Source organism: Talpa occidentalis, unplaced genomic scaffold (genome assembly GCF_014898055.3).
Source record: "Talpa occidentalis isolate TD23 unplaced genomic scaffold, MPIMG_talOcc4v2.1 talOcc4.5, whole genome shotgun sequence".
Lineage (NCBI taxonomy): Eukaryota > Metazoa > Chordata > Mammalia > Eulipotyphla > Talpidae > Talpa > Talpa occidentalis.
The window spans coordinates 87,466,943-87,490,796 of NW_023604861.1; positions in this window are offsets into that span (position 1 = coordinate 87,466,943).

Genomic DNA, 23,854 nt, shown 5'->3' on the forward strand with positions numbered 1-23,854 from the left:
AAAAAATCAATAAATAGACAAACCCTAGCCATGCTCACAAAGGAAAAAGGGAGAAAGCACAAATAAACAGGATCATAAATGAAAGAGGAGAAATCACAACGGACACAACAGAAATCAAAGAATAATCAGTAACTACTATGAACAGTTATATGGAAACAAGTTCAACAATCTAGAGGAGATGGACAAATTCCTACAACTCTACAATCACCCAAACTAGATAAAGAAGAAATAGAACACCTAAACAGAACAATTACAAGCAGCAAAATTGAAATGGTAATCAAAAACCTCCCCAAAAACAAAAGCCCAGGACCTGATGGATTTACAAATGAATTCTACCAAACATTCAGAGACGAATTAGTGCCTATACTTCACAAACTCTTCCAAAAAATTGAATAGGAAGGGACAATACCAAACACGTTCTATGAAGCCAATATTACACTAATACCAAAACCGAATAAGGACAACACAAAAAAGGAAAACTACAGGCCAATCTCCCTAATGAACACTGATGCAAAAATCCTCAATAAAATTTTAGCTATCAGAATCCAACAATGTATCCATAAGATAATTCACCACGACCAAGTTGGATTCATTCCAGGGACACAAGGATGGTTTAACATCCGAAAATCAATCAACGTTATCCAACACATCAACAAAAAGAAATATAAAAACCATATGATAATATCAATAGATGCTGAGAAAGCTTTTGACAAAGTGCAACACCCATTCATGATAAAAGCCCTTGAAATTCTTGGGATACAAGGAACATACCTCAACATCATAAAGGCCATCTATGACAAGCCAACAGCCAGTATCATTCTCAATGGTGAAAAGCTGAAAGCAATTCCATTAAGATCTGGAACAAGACAAGGATGTCCACTCTCACCACTGCTTTTCAATATAATACTGGAAGTCCTAGCCAGAGCAATAAGACAAGAGAAAGACATCCAAGGAATCCAAATAGGAAAAGAAGTCAAACTATCACTATTTGCAGATGATATGATAATATACATAGAGAACCCCAAAAACTCCACAGAAAAATTAATTCAACTCATCAATCAGTTCAGTAAAATGGCAGGATACAAAATCATCATGCAAAAGTCAGTAGCCTTCCTATACACAAACAATAAATCTGAAGAAGAAGAAATCAAAAAAAACATCCCTTTTATTATCGAAACAAAAAAAATCAAATATTTGGGAATAAATCTAACAAAAGAGCTAAAGGACCTATACAAAGAAAACTATAAAACACTGTTAAAAGAAATAGAAGAAGACACAAAGAAATGGAAAGACATCCCCTGCTCATGGATTGGAAGAATAAACATTATTAAAATGGCCATCCTACCAAAAGCAATATACAGATTCAATGCTATTCCAATCAAAATTTCAATGTCATTCTTCAAAGAAATAGAACAATTATTGATGAAATTCATATGGAATCACAAAAAACCCCGAATTGCCAAAGCTCTCCTGAAAAAGAAAGAAGGGAATGGAGGCATCACACTCCCAGACTTCAAACTATACTACAAAGCCATAATCATCAAAACTGCATGGTATTGGAACAAGAACAGACATACAGACCAATGGAATTGAATAGAAAATCCAGAAATAAACCCACAGATTTATGGCCAACTAATCTTTGACAAAGGAGCAAAGACTATTGCATTGGAGCAAAGAAAGTTTGTTCAATAAATGGTGCTGGGAAAACTGGGTCGCTACATGCAAAAGAATGAAGCTTGACCACTACCTCACACCATCCACAAAAATCAACTCAAAATGGATTAAATGACATAAGACCTGAAACCATAAAATACATAGAAGGAAATATAGGCGAAACACTACGGGATTTGCACATCAAAGACATCTTTACAGACACATCACCCAAAGCAGTGATAGTGAAGGTAAAGATAAACAGCTGGGACTACATCAAATTAAAGAGCTTCTGCACAGCAAAAGAGACAATAACAAAAACAAAGAGAAACCCCACCAACTGGGAGAACATTTTTGCACCCAACACTAATGATAAAGGACTGATCACAAAAATCTGCAAAGAGCTGATGAGACTCAGCAACAACAAAGAAAATAATCCAGTCAAAAAATGGGCAGAAGAGCTAAAAAGGAATTTCTCTGAAGAGGAAATGCAAATGGCCAACAGACATATGAAAAAATGTTCAACATCACTTGTAATCAGGGAAATGCAAATCAAAATTACCATGAGATACCATCTCACACCAGTGAGAATGGCACATATTAAAAAAACTATCAACAACAAATGTTGTCGAAGGTGTGGAGAAAAAGGAACTCTTGTGCACTGTTGGTGGGAGTGCAAACTGGTCCAACCACTATGGAGAGCTGTGTGGAGATTTCTGGACCTACTAAACATAGAGCTTCCATATGATCCAGCAATTCCACTCCTAGGTATTTACCCAAAGGACACAGAAACATCAATTCCAAAGAACACCTGCACCCCTATGTTTATAGCAGCACTATTTACAATAGCTAAGCTTTGGAAACAGCCCAAATGCCCAAAAATAGATGAATGGATCAAGATGTGGTACATATATACCATGGAATATTACTCAGCATTCAAAAAAGATAAACACATGCAATTTGCAGCAACATGGATGGCGTTGGAAGGGATCATGCTCAGCGAAATAAGCCAAAAAGAAAAAGAAAAATACCGGATGGTCTCACTCATAGCAGGAATCTAGAAAACTTAAATAAGGGACCAGGAAAATGAATAACTATAAGAAAGTGAAAATCAAAATCAACAAAAATCTATGAACCAGAGACACTTTTTGGGGAGTCGGGGGCGGGAGGGGAGGGATTGGGGTCAGAATGGGGCGTTTGCAATTGTATGGGGGAATATAAAAATAAAATTTATTATTTAAAAAAAATAATAATAGTGAACACACAGTTTCTCGTCATTGTAAAATCCACTGTGATAAAATGACTACATGAAAAAGATGAACGATTGTTTTTGTTATAGAGTTTTATATGTACATTACTACACAAATGTGATAGATATAAAGATAACAGATATTAAGATAAAGAGATGATCGATGGAGAGATAGACAGGCAGATAGATTAAATTATTCAACTATTGTGAGACTGAATGAAGATAAGAGTAGAGAAGTTGGAAAGGAGGCACCACAAGACCAGAAACCTGGCTTATGCAATGGCTGGAGCTGAAGCGGGGGACAGAAGTGATTAACATGGTCATTAAACCAGCTATAGAAAGTAAAAACACTTTGGTGCCAAGACCGCAGACCCAATCAAGTATCAGACTGCTGTAGAGTGTCATGAAGCACAGACCTGGAGGTAAAGATATGAAGGTTGAGGCCACTGAATCTTTGGTCCTTTTCAAATTCTACATAGTTATTCAAAAACAACAACAACAACAACAACAACAAACCACTCCACATAGGAATGAGTCCCTCCCAAGGAAAAGAAGACCATATCAGTGCAATTCCTGCACTAGCAAGGGGCAGCAGCTCTCTGCTCACCTTTAACTATGCAGGCAATTCTTTTCACCAATTTTTTTCCATTTTTAGAGTCGTCAACTCATCCTTGGCAAGGAGGCAGCCCTCCTGCCTGCCTGTGACCTGTGACTATGCCTGTGCTTCTTTTCACTGACCTCTCTCAGCAGAGGCAGCTCTCCTCCCATGGCTGCCAACCTGTGACTATGCAGGCTTCTCTTTTACAAAACCTGTCTCTTTTGGAGACAGTTCGCTCAGTCCTCTTGGGTCTATGCAAGCGTCCTTTTCCTTCCCTCCCTTTTCACAGTAAACTTGCCCTTTTTGATACAACAAATGTCTCTGTCTAGGGAAGAAATTAAACTGGGAAACACACTGGTGCCACTGAAAGGGGAGCTCTCGTGAAACTTGCCCCAGTGTTAACCCAAGGACCCCACTCTCTCTCCAAAAACGACTTCAAGACTACTAAAGACAGGTATAAAAAAAGAAATTAAAGAAGATAATGCTACAGTTTGAGATTTAGGTTGAGTCCTAAAGAATTACTGGTGGTTTACTTAATGAGGACTGGTCATGTGTGTACTCTAGGCAACACAAGTGTCCAGGTGACAGAGCAGGTGAGGCTGAATTCAGCCCATATTGTATCTGATCACAAACCTATGAGACCATTACAAATTGAGGAGCCTTCCATTTTGGGAGAACGCCAAATTCCAAATATTTTAAAGTAGGATATGTGGGGGGCAGCATTTGGATACCCCATTATAAATTAAACAGTGTTAGTAGAAATGGAAATATGTCTTATTCTTGGAATGCAACACAATGCTGCAAAACAAACAGAGTAAGTCTGTTATGAAACATTTCAATTCACCACCCTTTCTTTGTTACCATTGAAATGACTGAAGAAAACAATAGAGAACATATGATTCACTCACAAAACTTATTAAAAAGTCCTGAAAACCAGAGCAAATTCTAAAAGACAAAATGAAGGTGAGACAGGGTAGTGAAAAGATCTAAAGTTTTAACTGTTCATTGCAAATTAGAAAAAAAAGTACCCTAGATCATAAAAGTCAGTGCTAAGATAAGCCAAAGTACTTTTTACTAGGATCATTAGGACTAATAAAAAAAGAAGGGTCTGGGGGCCTCCCCTGGTGGCGCAGGTGGTTGAGTGCTGCGCTGTGAAGCTATCTGCAGCCTCTGCAGCACTGGTTCTATCCCGGCCGGCCGGCGAGGGTCCCACATGGCGAAACAGACCTCTCCTGTCTTGCCCGCTGCTCCCCTCAGCAGTGTATTTCATCAGTCTGCCTGTTCTGTTCCCCACTCTGTCTCTGGTGAACCCTCTCACCCTCCTGTGCATCTTGCCTGTACCCTGGTTCTTGTATAAGTAAAAAAATATTAAAAAAAAGAAGGGTCTGGTATAGTTAATGGGGAAGTGGGGTAAAATGAACTAGGATCAAGTCTTGATATAACTATGTTTAAAAGCATATATTAAAGATCAGAAGAAATACTATAGGAAAAAAAAGCCAATGAATTGGAAGAAAAGAACAAAATTTTCTTCAAAACTCAGGGAAAGAAAATGAAAATAAATACTGTGAGGAAGTCATAAAGAAAATAATTAGGATAGTTGACTTTCAAAGTCACATATACATGAAATAGGAATTTCAAGCAAAATGAAAACAAATTTTGGGAGTAGTACTGCAATATATAATAAAATATTATCTATGAGTCCAAAGAGAGCCTCACTCTAGAGTAAAAAATCCCTTAGTGAGTGCAGACAAAATTAATGGAAAGAGATATACAGCAAGAAATACAAACAAACTATCATCAGAAGTACATTTGTTGGCTACTCTTTTTCAAATTTGTAAGGTGAAAGATTCAGATATTGACTTGAGCTCTACCTTTTTTTAAGTGGCTATTTGAACTCTCCATTTCTTTTGAATATGCCTTTGCTGCATTCCATTTTTTTTTAATTTTTCATTTACTTCAAAGATGTTTTTCTAATTATCCTGTGAATAATTCTTTGATCATTTGTTAATTAGTAGCTTGTATTTAATTTTTCACATATTTGTGAATTTCCTAAATATCTTGATTTCTACTATCTCTTGTGATCAGAATATACATTTTATGATTTCAATCCCTTACTATTGTTGAAAGAGGCTTTTGGCTTATGCTACACAGTCAATTCCATGTTCACTCAAGAAGAATTCTGCTACTGTTGAATGGAGTGTTCTATATATTTAGCTGGTTTATAGAAATAGCTAAGTTTTCTTATTTTTAAAAAAGACTTTTTTATCTATTTATGCATACAAGAACTGGGGTGCAGGACATATGTGTGGGGGGTGGGGATAGAGGATTCACCAGAGATAGGGCGGGAGCAGAACAGGTGGGTCTACTGAGACACATGCTAAGGGGAGCAGCAGGTGAGACAGGAATGGTCTGCTGTGCCATGTGAGTTAGCTCCCTGGCCAGGAATTGAATTCATTCATGCTGCAGTGGCTGGTGATAGCTTGGTAGGCTGAGACTTTAACTGCTGAGCCAACTTGGGGGAGGCCCCAGTTTTCTAATTTTTTTTTTGTCTTCTATTTAGATATTCTCTACATTGTTGAAAGGGGGATAATTAAGTCTTCGGCTAATATTTTGAGAGCTCTGGGGCTAGAGGAACATGTTTATAACTATATCATTTTGACATGTCAGCATTTATTGTCATTGCTGCTTGTAATAGCTATACTTTGTTTAGAGACTTTTCTCTGCACTAATTCTGCAAAGTCTATTTTTTGTTTCATGTCACTATTGTTTCTCCTTATTGTATTGGTTGAGGATAAATGGATAGAGATTTTCCAAAATGCCTGTAATAAATCAATTTCTCGGTCTTTGAATGGTCTCTGAATGACTGTTGGGACTTGTTTTCAGTGCTCAACCACCTAATTCACAACACTGACTCAGGTTTCACAAGCTAGTTGTGCAAAAACTTATAGTCAAACAGCAGTGAGAATTTAGGACCTTCAATTTTTCATAAACATGTTCATAACTGTATACCTATGGGTGGTTTCTAGGAGTGTGTGTAGTAATTGCATCGCATTCCTTGACTTTTATTTTTAAACATTTTGGCTAATCTGTTCTTTACCCCTTTTTTATTTATCTAGCAGTGCCACAGTCAGTTGCAAAGTTTAAAACAATTATAAATCGTTTTGGACACACCCTTTGAAAGCAGCTTTTAACCTTGGCAAGTCAAAATGAAGTAAAATAAAGATTATCTTGTTGAAAAGAGACTTCAAGGTAACCACCAGACAGATCAGATAATGACAATTCTTTGGGAATGAAAGCTTTGAAAGAGCTCCTGCTCTTTTCTGCTCCCTCCAGTCTCTTGAATGCATGCTGTTTTATTTTTATCGAAACTACAGCCAAGGTTAAAATGGGGGATTGGATAAAACAAGCTAATATGCCAGAAAGTGACTGCTATTTCTCAGTTAGTCTTTTTTTTTTTTGAATAAACATTCCATGGAGTTCTATAAAGCTTTTGGTTAATTTCAAGAGTCTTGAAAACAATACTTGAAACAATTTCTGCCAGTTTGGGAGTTGATTTTATGGAGGGACAAACTTCCGGATATTATTGTGCTATTTTCACTGATGCCACTTGATATAGAATAGTCTAAAGATAAAATGTACATAACTAAATACATGTTAAATGTATTTAATCTTTCTATTACACAGAAAAGCAAACTAAAATAATAATGCTAAATTTATTACTAGAAAGTTGACAAGAAGTTTTTATTTACTTGTTTTCCTTTTTCACTAAATTTTTGACAAAATTATATAATTTGTTTTTAAAACAAATAGTAAAAAGTACATTTTTATGAATATTTTTAAGACTTCTTGTGGTATAATTGATTTAATAAACTGTATAACATGCAAAATAAATAATCTGACAAGTTTTGACTAGTATATATACCCATGAATCTAACAAAACATTAAATATAATGAATATATCTACCACACTCAATACCTTTTCTGGTCACTTCCTATCCTTGTTCACCACATGATTTCTCTATCTTACTGAAGACTACATTTTGTACATTAAAAAATATATTTTTGAAAGAACAGATTTAAAATACAGTGATTACATTCCTTTACAATCTTGCAGCTTTAATTCTAACTAGAGATGGGATTAATTGCCAGGGTATCATTTAATAGAGTTAAAACTTAAGCCTCTGCACTTTGCTCAGCTGAACAATGATGAGAAACACAAAATAGGTAAGAAAGGAAAAATGATAGAGTTCCCATGGGACCTGGCTTGGGTCCACCAGAAGTGGGCTATGGAGAATTCCCAGGATGGCAAAAACAGGACAAATAGAACCAGGCAGGACCCCTCCTGTGCAGAAGGCCCACCGAGACCTGATGTCCCAGCAGAGACTGACTACCCTAGCCATGAAAAAAAATACACTAAAACAGGTTATAAAAGGGAGTCCCAAGTCCTTCCCAAGCAGACATGTCCAGTCTAGGCCCCTGCTCTCTTGTAGGGTGTGTCAATAAATCTGCCTTTCCTGTTCTCTACTGTCTCTGGTGAATTCCTTAATCTCAGCCCCCCTACGCCCTGCTTCAGCATCACCCCAGTATTACACCGCCACATTAATTTCTGTGTATGCCTGATAATTTATTCTCTTTTTCACTCTAGAGATCACATATATTTTGGGGGTTATTCACATGTACAACTACAGGAGAATAAATAATATTTCACAAAAAAATTTTGAGGCCTATATATCTTTCAGACCAAAAGAAACCATAAAAATCTTCATAGATGATAATCATGACATAAAATTCCACAGTGGACTTTAAAAGCTACATAATAATTGCATAATTTGAGCTTAGACTTTTTTTGTGGATTAGAATGTTTAAAAAACAAAAATTTCCCCAACCTAAACTCTTATTGATATATTTATACATTGCAATGGCTTCTAAAGACTATCAAATGTTTGTTAAATTTCTAACTTATATAAATATCTTTCAATGAAAATTAAAAATTTATAGGCGATACAGATAGCTCTCTATTAGTTCATATATTGATTTAACTGTTATAACCCAAAATGTTTTAAGTATAACAGAGTTTATTATACTAGAATGTTTTCTTGATTTTCCTCTGACAAGGAAAATGATATATATGCAGTAAGTTACAACTATGACTTGTAGTGGCAAGAAAAGAGAAGCAGAAAATTATTCCTATAGCTTTGAAAAGGAATTTGTTAGAATTCTCAAATTCTAACTATATAGAAATTCTGAATGGGTAAAATTAATATAAATTTTAATATAAATTTTAATTAACATAAATGTATGGATACATTGCATTTACTAACCATTTCCCACATAACGTGTTCCCATTCATGAAAAAGTATGCTTCAGACTATAACAAATAATAAAATTCAAAGACAGTATTCATAGTCATTATTGATGAATAAAAATATTGAAACAGGATCTAAACTCTTACATTTATAAAGGCACATTAAGGAGATTAGGGCCTAAACTTTGTGTATGTATCAATTACCTATAGTCTAGGCAGAATTAGGCTAGTTGATATACAGAGCATGAGAACTGAGAGGCATTTGAAATTTTGACTCACTAGGACTTTCTCATTTTACTTCATATCACTAAGTATATGTGTTTTTCTTCTCTCTTTAACTTCCTTCACCTCCCTTTATCTATCTATCTATCTATCTATCTATCTATCTATCTATCTATCTATCTATCTATCATATGTGCAGAGTTGTTACAAATATATAGCTATTCATCTTTTGGATGAACTCAGACTAGTAAAAATGTTATGACAGATCCAAATCTTTGATTTACCCTATTCCATAAATTTAAAAGCATCAGATTTGGAAATAATGGTGCCTGTCAACAACATAGTAACAGGTGGAAATTAAATCAACTAATTATAATGCTGAGTATATTTAAAATTTTAAACTTATCTCTTCTAAATGGGTGACCTTGAACTGAATACCCAAAGGACTCATGTTGCCATAGTTACAAACTAATTCAACAAGTTTTGCATCCTAATTTGGACATTATTTCCTTGGAGGGAGGGGAAGATGAACTAAACATAAATGTTTGATTTAAAAAGAGATAATTCCAAAAATTTGAGGTATGATTTTAAGATTCAAAAATCTCAATGTCTCACCAAAGACAACTTTGCCAACCCTTTTCACAATTTCCAAAGTTAATATGACTTTCTTATATATCCAATCACTTTTTTGCTGTCAGATCACAATAGAAGACTTTGGAAGTAATGGCTTTTTAGGACAAATGTTCTGGCTTAAATTTCATTGTATAACCATTTTTAAAAATATACAGTAATTTGGGTCTCCCTGGTGGTGCAGCGGTTGAGCGCTGGGTTACGAAGCTGCCCGCTCTGCAGCACTGGTTCTATTCCCGGCTGCTCCCCGGCCACCGAAGGAGGGTCCCACAGGGCGCGCAGACCTCTCCTGCTGCCCGCTGCTCCCCTCAGCAGTGTACTTTGGTCCTTCTGCCTGCTCTGCTACCTGCTCTGGCTCTGGTGAATTCTCTCACCCTCCCGCGCTTCTGACTGTACCCAGTGCTTGTATAAATAAATAAATAAATAAATAAATCTTTAAAAAAAAAGTTCCTCATTAAAAAAAAATACAGTAATTTCATAATATATATATCAACATATAAAATAAAAAATTATTGCTGAAAATTTGATAATGCAGATAAATATTAAGAAACAATATTATCCATTAGCAGACCATATGGATCCTTGCTTCCTGAAATATGGTATGCCAATAAGCAGCATCAACATCACTTGGAAGACTATTAGAAATGCAGAATATCAGTTTACATCCAGTTCAACATCCAGTTCTGTTTTTATACAGATCAAGTCATCCATGTAGCCATTATGATTTACAAAACACTGACATAGAGGGAAACTTTGTTGAAATTTTGGTGGGTATCTCAATGGTTTTCTACCAATATATTATAGTTTATATATTATGATACCATATGCTTCCTTATGCAATGAAAATTTTATTAATATTATTTTCTAATTTCATTATTGAATATGACATAGCTTATTATAATAAAATTTAACAAGATCAAACAGAAAATGAAAACTATCTAATTCTTATCATTTAGCGTAAAACTCTGGTGCATATAGTTCCAGATATATAGCTTTATATTATTTTATATTATACACAGAAAAAGAAACTCTAGTATGTCAAAGTCTTGTAACATACTTACTTTAATGGTATTTCCTTGTCATTATAATTTCATTTCCTTGTTATAGTTTCTCCTAGGAACATGTTTCTAATATTATACTTCACAAATCATTGACAGTTTTTATTTTTTCCTTAAAACGAACCCTCATATATTAGTATCAGTCCTTTTTATACCAAAATAACCCACTGTAGTTTTGGGATTTTGATTTTCTTTTCTCACTGATCTTCAAATAAGCATATAAAGGAGTAAATGTATATTGTAGAATATAAAGTATTTCTAGTTTTGTGTTACAGAAAAAAACATATTTTCTTTTCTCTTCACATATAATTGGTCTTTTCCTGTCTGGGTAGTTACACATTTTTTTTTTTCTTTTTATATAAACTGAAAAGCAGTCAGGGCTTAATATGTGACATTTGTAAAGTTTTTTTTTTTAATAGGAATGTGCTAATCTGTTTTCATTTGTGCATTTTCAGTTAATGACATTATATTTGATATATATGAATATATTTTTTAGGAGAAATACAATATACAATATATTGTACAATAATCAAGAAATGCAATATATTGTTTTTAGGAGAAATACATTCTAAATTAGCTCTACATTATTTTTTCTTATGAACTTCTTGTCATTCTATACATTTGTATTCTCTTTCCACATTCTGAAATTTTACAATTTTCCCCTTCCAATCAGTGATTCAATAGTAGTGTCTATTTAATGTCTCATTATCTTCAATGTATTTTTAAATGCTTTAATGGATATTTTTATTGTCACCAAACTCATCTTTATTTCTCCTTTAATTCTATTCTTTTGTCTTACCATCTCAGACTTTGTATTCTCCTCAAATATAGATAATACATTTCTAACCAACTTTGGCTAATACTGTGGGTGTGTCTATTGTGTTTGTTTATACAACCTGTGTTCATGGGCCGCATTGATCAGCATTTTTAAATTTGCAGTTGGAAAGTGCATTTTTTGTCCATGGTCCTTTGAACACTTCCCACTGTTGAAACAGACTTTATCATTTGGGAATTAACAGCAATAAAACAGCATGTTCTTTTTCCCCTACTGCTTGGAATTATAGAAACTCACAGCTAAATAGCCATCATTCTTGGATTCTTTATTTCTGTGATTAAGCCTAAGTACTCTATTTCTGGTGAGTGAATTTTCAAGATTGCATTTTCCTGAATTTGTCCTATGCTATTGTTATCTATCTTTCTATCATCTAGCTGACTAGCTAGTTGGATTATACAACTGTGACTCCATTATCAATTGGAAGTGGAAAGAATGGTCCTGATTTGGAACAGAAGGAAAGAAGGCTGTCTTAGAAATTAGCTGCAAATATTAGAAAGGCAGCAGGTCAATTGCTACAAATTCGGACTTTCTTAACTATGAGGTGGAAAATCTGAGAATAGATGTAGCTATGAGTCCTAATTGGAATTGCAAAGATATACCAGTATTTGAGTTAATAAAATAATCCCATCAAGTTACAGAAAACCAGACACACTGGCAGAAGTTTGACTTAAGTTTGACTTTTTTCAGATCCTAATGAGATTTCCCTATTTTCTATGTTTCAGATCCTAATGAGATTTCCCTATTTTCTGTTTTAGTAACATTTTCAGCAAAATTGTGGGTGACAATATAGCCAAACTGTTAGTGTCAATTTAATACTGGAAAATATTTCTGGGTCATGGAAAACAAATCAGCATTCTTTTATCAAAATGAAAGATATACTTTATTGTATTCTATAATTATCCATGCTGCTGAGTCCCAGGGCAAGTTAGGGTTAATTAGGTAGCTTCAGGGACAGTGCAGACAGGGACTTTGGGAGAGTTAAAAGGCTTCTCAGATAAGGGTAGTAAATTTTAAGGGACCTTGGACAGGTATAGAGGGCAGGAATGGACACGGAGCAGGTTTTCTGATCCAGCAGACCGGGTAAAGGAGGAGAGAGTCCTGGAGCCCTTGGTGGCTTTTGCAGGCTTTTATTGGGATTTACTGGTGTAGGGTAAGGAAAAATGTCAGGCTTTTCTGCCCTCCCGCCATCAGGATAGATGATGGATGTTTGAGGTCCTGAATGCATGCCTGATGGCGGGCACCTGGAGTAGGGTGTGGGCATAGGTAGATGGGATTCACCTGGGCTGAGACTTGGCTTTTCAGGGCGGCGTCACGGGGCTCCAGCAGAAGCCGAAAGAGAAGCTAAAAGAGAAGCGGAGAGAAGCAAGAGAAGCAGAAGCTGAGAGAAGGCCAGGGAGCCCAGAGTGAAGACCTGCTAGGGGCTGGGAGGCCTGCCAGCCTACAGGCCCCACAGCACCCCTACCTGCCGTGTACCTGGTAATTCCAAAAAAACCTGCAAAGCCACTGAGGATTCTGACTCCTCCTTTGCCCAGTCAGTCTGCTGGATATCAGAAAACCTGCACTGTGGTCTTCCTGCCGCTACAACCGGGTACATGGCAGGTAGGGGTGCCGGGAGGCGGGGGGTGGGGGGGTTGCAGGCTACCAGGCTTCCCAGCACCCAGCAAGTCTTCACTCTCTGGGCTCTCCGGAGTTCTCTCACGTTCTCTCTGCTTCTCTGCTCTCCTGGCGTCCCCATGACGCCGCCCTTAAAGGCCCAGTCTTAGCCCAGGTGAATCCCATCTACATATGCCCACACCCTACTCCAGGTGCCCGCCATCAGGCATGCGTTTGGGACCACAGGGTTGCATCATCCATCCTAATGGTGGGAGGGCAGAAAAGCCTGATATTTTTTTCCTTACTCTATATACAACAAAGGTGGTAAAAAAGAGTAACTCTTAAGGTCAGAGCTGAGAAAATAGGCACATCTGCCCAGAGGAGTATAGGCACTAGGAGAGAGAGCCAATCACAAAGTACGATGGTGAGATTTTAGAATAGAGAAAAAAAGGTTTAAATACCCCTAGATACAGGGACACAACGGCTTCTTTGGCCCTCCCAAGTACAGCATACTTGGGAGTCCTTGCTTTCTTCCTTTAAATAAACTTTACTTTCTTAAACAAAGTTTGTTTCTCTCTGCTTATCTAAAATGTCTGCAAATTCTTTTCTATGGTTTCATGAGACAAGAACCTGTGGTGGTTCAAGGACTAATTTAACAGTGCACACCTGTATCACTGCTACTTTGTAGATAGAAGGCAGGTGCTCCTGCTAATATAGGGTAAACCCAAAGCTGAGACAGAAAACTCACAAAAGTGTGGAGAGTGTATTCTTGCAAAACTCATCCAGAGATTGAGTTCTGAAGGAATAACATTTTAAGAAAAGATGATTTATTACTCTTACTTCTAGTTATAAAAGTTAGACTTAGTCACAAATTAACTGGATACTCTGTTAGTTTATTTGTCTCGGTAAGGAAATCAGCAGTTAAATTATTCTAAATTTCTTTAGGCAGAATTAAAGGTTTTTATTGTCTTTAGTTCACAAAAATTTGTGGCATGCTTCATAGAAATTAAGGATGTGGCTATGGTGACAATAACATTAAATACGACACAAGATCTCTTTATAACTTGTAGTACAATATGTTGCTTATTGCTCTCATGTATGTAAATAGGATTCAAATATAGTAATAATCAAATTTTAAGCAATTTTTAACTTAAAAATATAGAGGGGAATGAAGAATTTCTTATAGGCATCATAGGAATTCCTATTGGTATCTTACAGGATCATTCTAAAGTCTGATGCAGAATGCTATCACTATATTGACCAGTGAGGCTTCTGACATTTACATAAAACAAAATGGCATTTTCATTCTCTTAGAGCCATTCTTGGAAAAGAAATTTGCTGCAGTTAGGGAAAACATTAATTAGAAGCACATCTGACACAAATGGCTTGTCACTGAGTTACCATACTTAGCAGAACTTACACTGTCCTTGGAAGATAGAAACATTCCTTCAGTGCTTGGGTTTAACTAGAGAAGTTAACTACTCTAATTTGTAGCAATACATATTATGTGCAGGCTGCGATGTATTTGCATATTTTAGATACTTTAAGGAATATTTCACCAAATGAATCCCTAATGGAATGTAATTTAATTCACAAGTTGAAAAATGGGATAACAGTTTCAGCCCCCGTCACTCTCCTAGTGCTTGAAGTATAGCTGGAGAATAAAACAAGCAGTGCATAAAAAATAGATACTATAGTAACAACTGTCAAGATAATGAGAAGGATACACTGTAATGTTTTTGCTTATTTATAACAAATGAACATGAATATCTTCTTGTGTTTCTTGGGGGAATAATATTAATTCTTTTTGCTATATTGAAATGAAGCATGGGTTATATCAATAAATGTGTGTCTAAATGACCCTAAAATGTTATATTACTAGAAATGATGGGATAAAAGTCATGCAAATGAACATAATGTTTATGTCATTCATATTTGCTAGTTTCAAGATTCTGAGATAACTCTTTCACTGTTCCAATTATGCATGAATGACCATTTTATTTGCAAAAGCAGTCTTTGAGAAAACAGACTGTGCTTTCTTATTATTAACTCTATGTCAGGTTTGTAAGGACCAACATTTACATCAGTTTACCCTTATATCAAGAAATATTTTTTCCTCTCTTCCTATTTACACTAACAATAATGAGGTTGATTTATCACCGAAGTGGGGAGTAGAGTAAGACTGGCACTGTGACTACTCTAATAAATTCTCTTCTCCAACAGATTCTTCACTGATGGTCTGAAAAGCACAGCACATTTTCCTGTGCATTACTATTTTATATAGAGTATGTATTTCTATATAATGACAACTTATATAGAAATAGGAAAGAGGATAACTATGTACTTTTCAAACGTGTAACAGGTCACCTTATCACTAGAAACACCAATTAATTCTGACACAGATTTCACTGATGACAGATTCATTCACTTCTTGAATGACTTATAATCAAGTAAAAATGTGAGATGAGGAAAGTTGGCCAGTCTTAGCTTATTGCCAGTCTAGGAAAATGGTACATTGTACTACATCCTGAGAGATAACACCAATGAGTCATGTCAGATATTTTCCAGTTCTTCCAGGAACTGTTTGGAATTAGGTCAGAAACTCTGGGAAATTTTTATGTGACATTAAGCACAGATATTAGACATTTCTAACTCTCCAGAACTGCCTGTGGACGGGAGTGGAAAAACCACTGGCTGTGAGTATAGAGGATGCTTTCTTCTCTAGTCTCCAATGACAGCCCACCCATGTTCTTAGAACTTACAGAAGCCACCGCAGTGCACAAGGTACAGAGGACCACAGTATCTTAAACGTGGTTCCTGTGAGATTATCAGGGCTGGGAATAATCAGCCTAATAAAAATTCAGAGTGTATTTTGGGGGAATAAAAAATTAGTTTCTTGGTCTGTCTTTATATGTGTAAAATGTACTCAGTAGACTCTGAAAAACAACACACTGACCAAGATTGAATTAGCTTGCAGTTTGATTAATGAGAAAGTTATCTGGAGCACATTCATAGTATTCAGTATATGTCAAATAATTAATCTTCACAGTCTCCTGTAACAAAGGGACCACTGCATTTTTAAGTGAAGACAGGGAGACAAAAAGAAATAAAATGATGGGCCCCCTTAAGGTTTTCATCAAGTGGCTTTCCTAAACCTTTGGCCAATATTACCTGTCTGTGAACTCCAGATTTCACTTCTTTTCTGAAGTCATTGAGCAACTCTTTTGAATCTCTGAAAGCAAGGTTTTCTGTGTGATTTTATGTTTTTACCTTTGCTATAAAACAATAAACAACATTGAGGTATTTTTTGTTATAGGCACCAATGGGCCCTCTGAGATTTCATCAAGAATGCTGTCTACTGGGCCTCCCTGGTGGCGCAGTGCTTGAGCGCTGGGTTGTGAAGCTGCCCACAGCCTCTGCAGCGCCGGTTCGATCCCCGGCTGCTCCCCGGCCACTGGAGGAGGGTCCCACATGGCACACAGACCTCTCCTGCCACCTGCTGCTCCCCTCAGCAGTGTACTTCGGTCCTTCTGCCTGCCCTGCTCCCCGCTCTGGCTCCGGTGAATTCTGTCACCCTCCCGCACTTCTGACTGTACCCAGTGCTTGTATAAATAAATAAATAAATCTTTTTTTTTAAAAAAAAAGAGTGCTGTCTACTAAATATATATATATATAAAATCTGCAACTAATCCAATAGGGACGGTCAATGGTGAATTGGCTCAGAGTGTTACCTTATTTTGGTGGTATTTATGTTTTTTTTTTTTTTTTACTTTTCTACCCAGTTTCTTCTAAAACAACAAGAACAAGGTCAAGAGATTTTTCTTTTACAAGGGAAAGGGGAATGAGGAAATGTACAACTCAGAGAGAAAAGAGGGAGATAAATTCTTAAATAAACCTTTGTTAACTTTAAAAAAATTTAAAAAAATAAAAATGTTCAAAAAAAGAACACTCACTATAAATTATGCACACACTAAAAGAACCAATAATAGCATTATTTAGACATTTATAAAGAGATTTTTCTTACTGAAGAATATAGTTATAGCTATATTTATAGACCTATAGTCACTCTAGTCAGTGTGGTGTTCCAATTAGCAAATGACACATGAATTAGTAACAAAGCAGGACAACATAACATCACAATGTTGCCTGAGCTGACCCTGTTCTGCATTTATTATAAACTATGTTTTTTCTAATCAATATTTTATTAACTTAAGTGAGTCAGAAAGTCTTTTGTTTGAATGAGCTGTCATGATATGTAATAGAACAATTGTCATCATTTTAGACAGAGTTATCTTTGGGGACTTTAGTAAAAATCGAGTTATCTGATATACATACAGTGTAGTAGCAGACCTTATATAAAAAGCAAGGTTGTGGAAAACGTGCACAAGTTGTGGTGCTAAAATTGCCTCTAATTAGAGAAATATTTTTTACTGCTTTATGTATGATTTACATACAAAAATTATATTAAATTTATATAACGATATGTTTAGAGATAAGTATATACCTGTAAAACCATGCCATAAATTTATTACCTCCAAAAGTTTCCTCTCCTTCCTCTTTTATTTTCTTTTATAGCAAGAATACTTAATTTAAGATTTACACTCTTAGCAAATCTTTAATTAAACTATATGGTGTTATTAATCATAGGTCCTATGTCCTACAGATATTTAGAATGTATTTTGTTTAACTGAAACCTTGTATTTTGACCAGTACCTTCTGTCGTTACCCATCCCCCTACCCAAGCCACTGTAACCACATAGCCTGCTGCTATGTACTTGATTTGTTTTTTTTGTTTGTTTCCACATATAAATGAGATCATACAGCATTATTCTTTCTGTGTATGACTTATTTCACACAGTATAATGTCCATCTGTGATGTCATAAATAAAAGGATTTCTTTCTTTTTAAAATTTGAATAAATTCTAATATATGGATATAGCACACTTCCTAATCCAATTGTCCATTAATGGAGTTAGGTTGTTTCCATATCTTGGTTATTGCCATTAATGCTGCAGTGAATATAGAAGTGAAGATAATCTCTTTGAGAGCCAGATTTTAAAAGCTTTCAATCCACACCCTGAAGAAAGATACCTGAATCAAATGGTATTTGTATTTTTTTTTTCCAGGAAACTCCATATTGTTTTTCATAATGGCCACATCAATTTTCATTCTTATCCATAGTGTACAAGTGTTCCCTTTTCTCTACATCTTTTCCAGTACTTGTTGCAAATGTTTTTAAATATATTATAAATAGCAAGAAACACATGATATACGGAAACAGTCTTTTCTGTCATTAACAGATTTTAACTATGCAAATGTCAAATATTTCAGGGTTTTTTTGTATACAGAGTTAAAGTGAAGGACTGGGATCTCAATACCATGATGGTTTTAGGGTACTGGCAAACTAGAAAGTCTAGTAGAATTCAGCACCTTTTTTCGTAAATACAGTTTTACTGAAACATAGCTTTGCTTATTAATTTTCATGATTTACATGAAGCATAATGGTAAGTATATATTTACAAAGAAAAGTCAATAAGAAAATGTCTGTAAGAGAAGAGATATTCTTCTGGGATCTATTTCTTTTCTTGAGAGAGCAAGGAATAAATAAACAACTAAATTAAAATATAACACAGGGAATATGTGGGTATAATTAAGGTTGCTAACATTAAATCTTTGAGAAAATGTGAGTTGTAAAACAATCCCATTGGAAAAGAGTTTGGGTTACAGTTTTCACTTAACTTATTATTTGAAAATAAAAATCATAAAGTTTTACTAAATATGTCTTTGTGAAATTCTATTATGGGGGCACAGCTTGCTCAGTTTTAGTCTTAAAATATCTATTAGATTTTATAACCATCATTATTGGAGTATTACTCCCTACGATGACTATATCTGATTACTCTTGAAGAATATTTACTTGACTCAGTAATCACCAATGGTAAAAAAGTTGAATGTTTTTTTAGCTAATTATGCATTCTACTGTCCCCCTGTCCACTTCACCCAATGACCTTTTGCCCAACCCTCATTTCTGTGCCCTAAGTCCATTCCCCAGACAATGAATTTAGACTGTTTTTTTCCCTCAAACCCTGCTTCCCGAAATGTGATATAAACCCAATTCTGGCAATTTGGGGAGACACAGTGCACACGGGGGTTATTTATGTGCATCAGGCAGAGTAATCCTTGATTGCTTGGTAACAAAGACAACTTAACAAAGTTATTCACAGAAGGGTAGTTTTCATATGTAGCATAAATGTCAGTGCAGAAATGTCTGTTGGCTTAGAGGACTAGTAAAGATAAACCAGGTATGAACTTATATACAGGCACATATTTGTGTTCTCTATTTTTTAAAAAAAGTCAATATAAAGTATAGAAATATAAAATTGTACTTAACTCTTTGGTTCTGCTATTAATATCAGAGAAAATACAATCTTTTTAGTCTGAATATGCTTGTCATTTTCTTATAAGAACCTCATCATTTCTTATAATATGTTGCACATATGCTCTTAAAGAAGGAACAGAAATTCTCTGTTGCAAATAATATTATATAGTGCAAGCTGTATGTCACAACTTGTATTAACTTTGATATTTTATTGTTTCAGGAGACCAACTTATAGATCTTATATTTGGAATAACTCCAAATACACATATTTTAAAAGCGAAAAATAACTCAGCAATGTACTGATAATTTGAGTTATTGTTTATTCACTTATAAGTGTAAAATTATGTCTATACCCATTCCATTGATATAAAAATACTATATTTGTATATATTTTTTGGTAACTATATCCATATTTTCATTATTTTCTCTATGAGCTCATTGGAAACTTCTAAACTTTTAATTTCCCATAAAAGTAAAGTCAGCATACTGAGAATTTCATGGTTCAGCAAAAGGACACAAAATATAGTTAGGATATTTATGTTTCAGGTCTCTAATTTCCATATAACTGCTCATCAGGCAGAGCCATGGCGTGCATTCCATGTTATGGTATATGGAAAAGCGTGTCTTCCTTGAGATTCCAAATCCTAAGAGACTCTGAAAACTTGCCCATATTGGTTCCAATACTAATGTGTCAGGGAATAGAGTCAAAAAACTTTAGCAGTAGAAACTCTACCACTCATTTCATCCATCACTTATTTAGACAGTGAAAGTGAGTAAGACAGTCAAAAATAAGAAGAAATTAGCTATGTAACATGGGAAGGTAGAATTGAAAAAATATTAGATTATCATCTATATATTTCTATTCTCTTGTTATTTCTTAATGACTATTGAGTAAAGAATAATAACTAAATTAATACTCCTTTTACTTACTCTGGTAAGGAGTGTTGATTTTAAACCAAAGGTTTAGTCTCTCTTTCTTCACTCACATTAATATAACATCCCAATTTTTATCTATACACAGGATTTTTTTTTAATAAGGAATGTAACTTCTCAACAAAATATAAAACAAAAGAGTACATGGTAGAAGTTCCAGGGGACATTATTTAAAAGAAAATAGGTTTTATTCCTTATCCATCTTCAGTAAGCTTTCATTCCAATGCCTTTCTTATAGCATGTAATGACTGGACTACTAATAACCATATTGAACCTTGATGAAGAGCATATCCTAAAATTAAAGGATGTCAAGTCAAATGAGCCCAGGTCCTGAGGACATTTTGAACAGAATTTCCATAGCAGCCTGAGAAATACAGGTTCCTATTATTTAATCCTGTTTAATTTTTTTTTGATTTTTTTTTTTTAAATAGAGGCATGTTTTATTTGTTTGTTTGTTTGTTTGTTTGTTTTGTTTATACATGCACTGGGTACAGTCAGAAGCGCTGGAGGGTGAGAGAATTCACCAGAGCCAGAGCGGGGAGCAGAGCAGGCAGAAGGACAGAAGCACACTGCTGAGGGGAGCAGCGGGCGGCAGGAGAGGTCTGCGCGCCATGTCGGACCCTCCTCCGGTGGCCGGGGAGCAGCCGGGGATAGAACTGGTGCTGCAGAGGCTGCGGGCAGCTTTGCAACCCAGCGCTCAACCGCTACGCCACCGGGGAGGCCCTAATCCCGTTTAATTTTTGATTTAACTCTCTCATAGCTACACCTAATTCTATTATATTTACCATTTCCAAATTCATGATGTTATTTATGGTGAATCACAATTTTTTTTTTTTAGCTTTTGGCTGTTTTACAAATTGTACAGTTGGTTTGATTTTGAAGTCAATCTACTAAAATCAACTCAGCTTTAATTTGAATAATTTATTGCTGGTAAAAAACTATGTGTGATGCATGTGTATACTATATATAGGTAGTCAATAAATCACTAAACATTATTTCAGTAGTAATTTTCATAATCAGCTTTGTATTTTTGATCTTTTCTTTACCATGAATGTGAAATATTAAGAAAAGCTTAAGAACCATATCCGGAAGAGATGAAAGAAAAACAACTCAAAATCTCTTGCTGACATACTTTTTTTTCTTTCTTAAGGGAAATGCTTGTAAATTTTTGGAGGTGTTTTTATCTGACACTGATTCCATGAGTACAAGATTATTAACTTAAAGTAAAAATCATTACAGATTTATACAATTTTCTATCCTCCCTAAAATGCAGAATCATGTATAGTCTGGCTTTGTATTCTAGGGAACAACTAATTGCCAATGTGCCATCCATTCATTTTCAACAAATACTCTATGAAACACAATTTTCTGCCTAACACAATTCCTGTAATTTTATTTTACACAGAAAAAAATGTACTCAACCAAAGAGAACAATCAAATTATTTTATACTTCAAATTGATATCATATATTCTTCACCTATTCTCAGCATTTTGTGTACAATATAATGATTTTCTCCTTGCTTACATGTGGTTACTCACTGAAAACTAATTAGCCAATGTAAAATATGTGAAGTTAAAATTATTTCTAAGTGTTCTCAGTTTTCCGGATTTCCAGTCTGCATAAATAATCCCATTCTCACAAAATATAAGTGGATAAGGAGGGCATAGTAATTCAATTTTTTTTTTTTTTTTCAAATAGGTAGAAAGCAGGGCCTCCCCTGGTGGCGCAGTAGTTGAGCACTGGGCTGAGAGGCTGCACGCAGCCTCTGCAGTGCCTATTTGTTCCCTGGTCAATGGCGAGGGCCCCACAAAAATAATAATAATAAAAAAAGTATAGCGAGAACCCTGCTCCCCTCCCCCGCCCACAGAGGGGGCACTCTCCGACCCGCAGAGAGGAGGAAAACAACAAACTAAAACGACGCAAGAACAAACGATGCAGCAAGCGGGACTGTGAGTGGAAAGGAACTATTGCAGCCACCACACCCCGTGAACGGGAGCTGAGGTGAACCCTGCAGGATTCGCCGAGGCGGGGAGCGAATGGCTCCGGGCGCCATTAGAGAACATAGACCCCGGGAGATGCGCACACAGCCCGGGCTGCCGGTAAGCTTGCGCGGAAAAGGGCGCGCTCGGCGCGCTTGAAAAGCAAGTGCAGACTGGGATAGCGGCTGCCCAGGTCCCCGCGCCTGCGACCTAGGCTTGGGAGACGACCTAGGCTTGCGGGGAGACACGCGGAGGTCCTCACTGAGGTGAAGGTCCCTCCCTGAGTGAGCAGGAACCAGGCGCCCAGGCACGGGAGCGGTGCAAAAGGCGCCATTCCCGCGCCACTGAACTGGGCTACAGCCCGCATCCTGGAACTGAGGGCTTTGGAACTGAGACTCGGGGCACGAAATTAGGGACGTGGGTTCCCCACGACGGTGGAGCACAAGGCAGACACAGCACCCCAAAGCCGTTGAGGTGTACCCTACCATCCCCTCTCTGCTCCCTGTCCCACAGGGTGGAAAATCAGCTCCCCAAGGGCTCTAGGAGAGATCTCTGGCGCCACCTAGCGACTTGAAGCCAGCACAGGCTCCTGAAGGAGCTAGTGGCCAGCTGGGGAGTTAGCCCACACCCGGCCCCTTCCGAACAAGTAGTCTGAGCCCACAGGGAGAGCGAGCACCCACAGCCAGGGCAGACCAGGCACGCAGAAGAGTGTGCCTGACACCGGACGCGCAGGGAGTGTGTCCACATCACCATTTTAGAACAGGGACATTTCTTCAGTAAAGACTACCTGCACAAGGCTTCCTCAGGAGCCAGAGGTGAGCGGGGGAAGTTCACCCACGACAGACGCCCTCTGGCCTGCATTCCAAGCCCAGAAGGGGAGCAGGAATCTACACCGGGGCAGACCAGGCGCACAGGGGAGTGTGTCCCCACATCGACATTTTAGGACAGGGACCTTCATCCAATAAAGACTGCTTGAAACTAACAGATGACTCCTGGAGGAACCAGAGGGGAGAAGAGAAGCCCACCCAAGATGCCGGCCAGTCCCAACAACACAGTGTCCCAACGCATACGGCAAATTAGAAAACAGACAGTAGGGAGGAGAAGAACCACACGCAACCTAGCAACTCTCCAGAGAAAAAGCACACCACAAAAAGAAAACCAGCCCCCAGATTGCAACGACAGTAACTTGGAAGAACTTCTGAGCCTTCCAGAAAGAGAATTTAAAATTGCCGTGATTAAAAAAACTGACAGAAGTCATAAAGGAAAACAATGATAAGGGAAAAATAATCAACGATCAGAAGAATGAAATTGAGTCCCTAAAGAGGGAAGTAAAAGAAATGCAGGAGATCAAAGAATTAGTGGAAGAACTAAAGAATTCTGGGAAAAGCAATGAAAGCAGAATTGATGAAATGGAAGAACGAA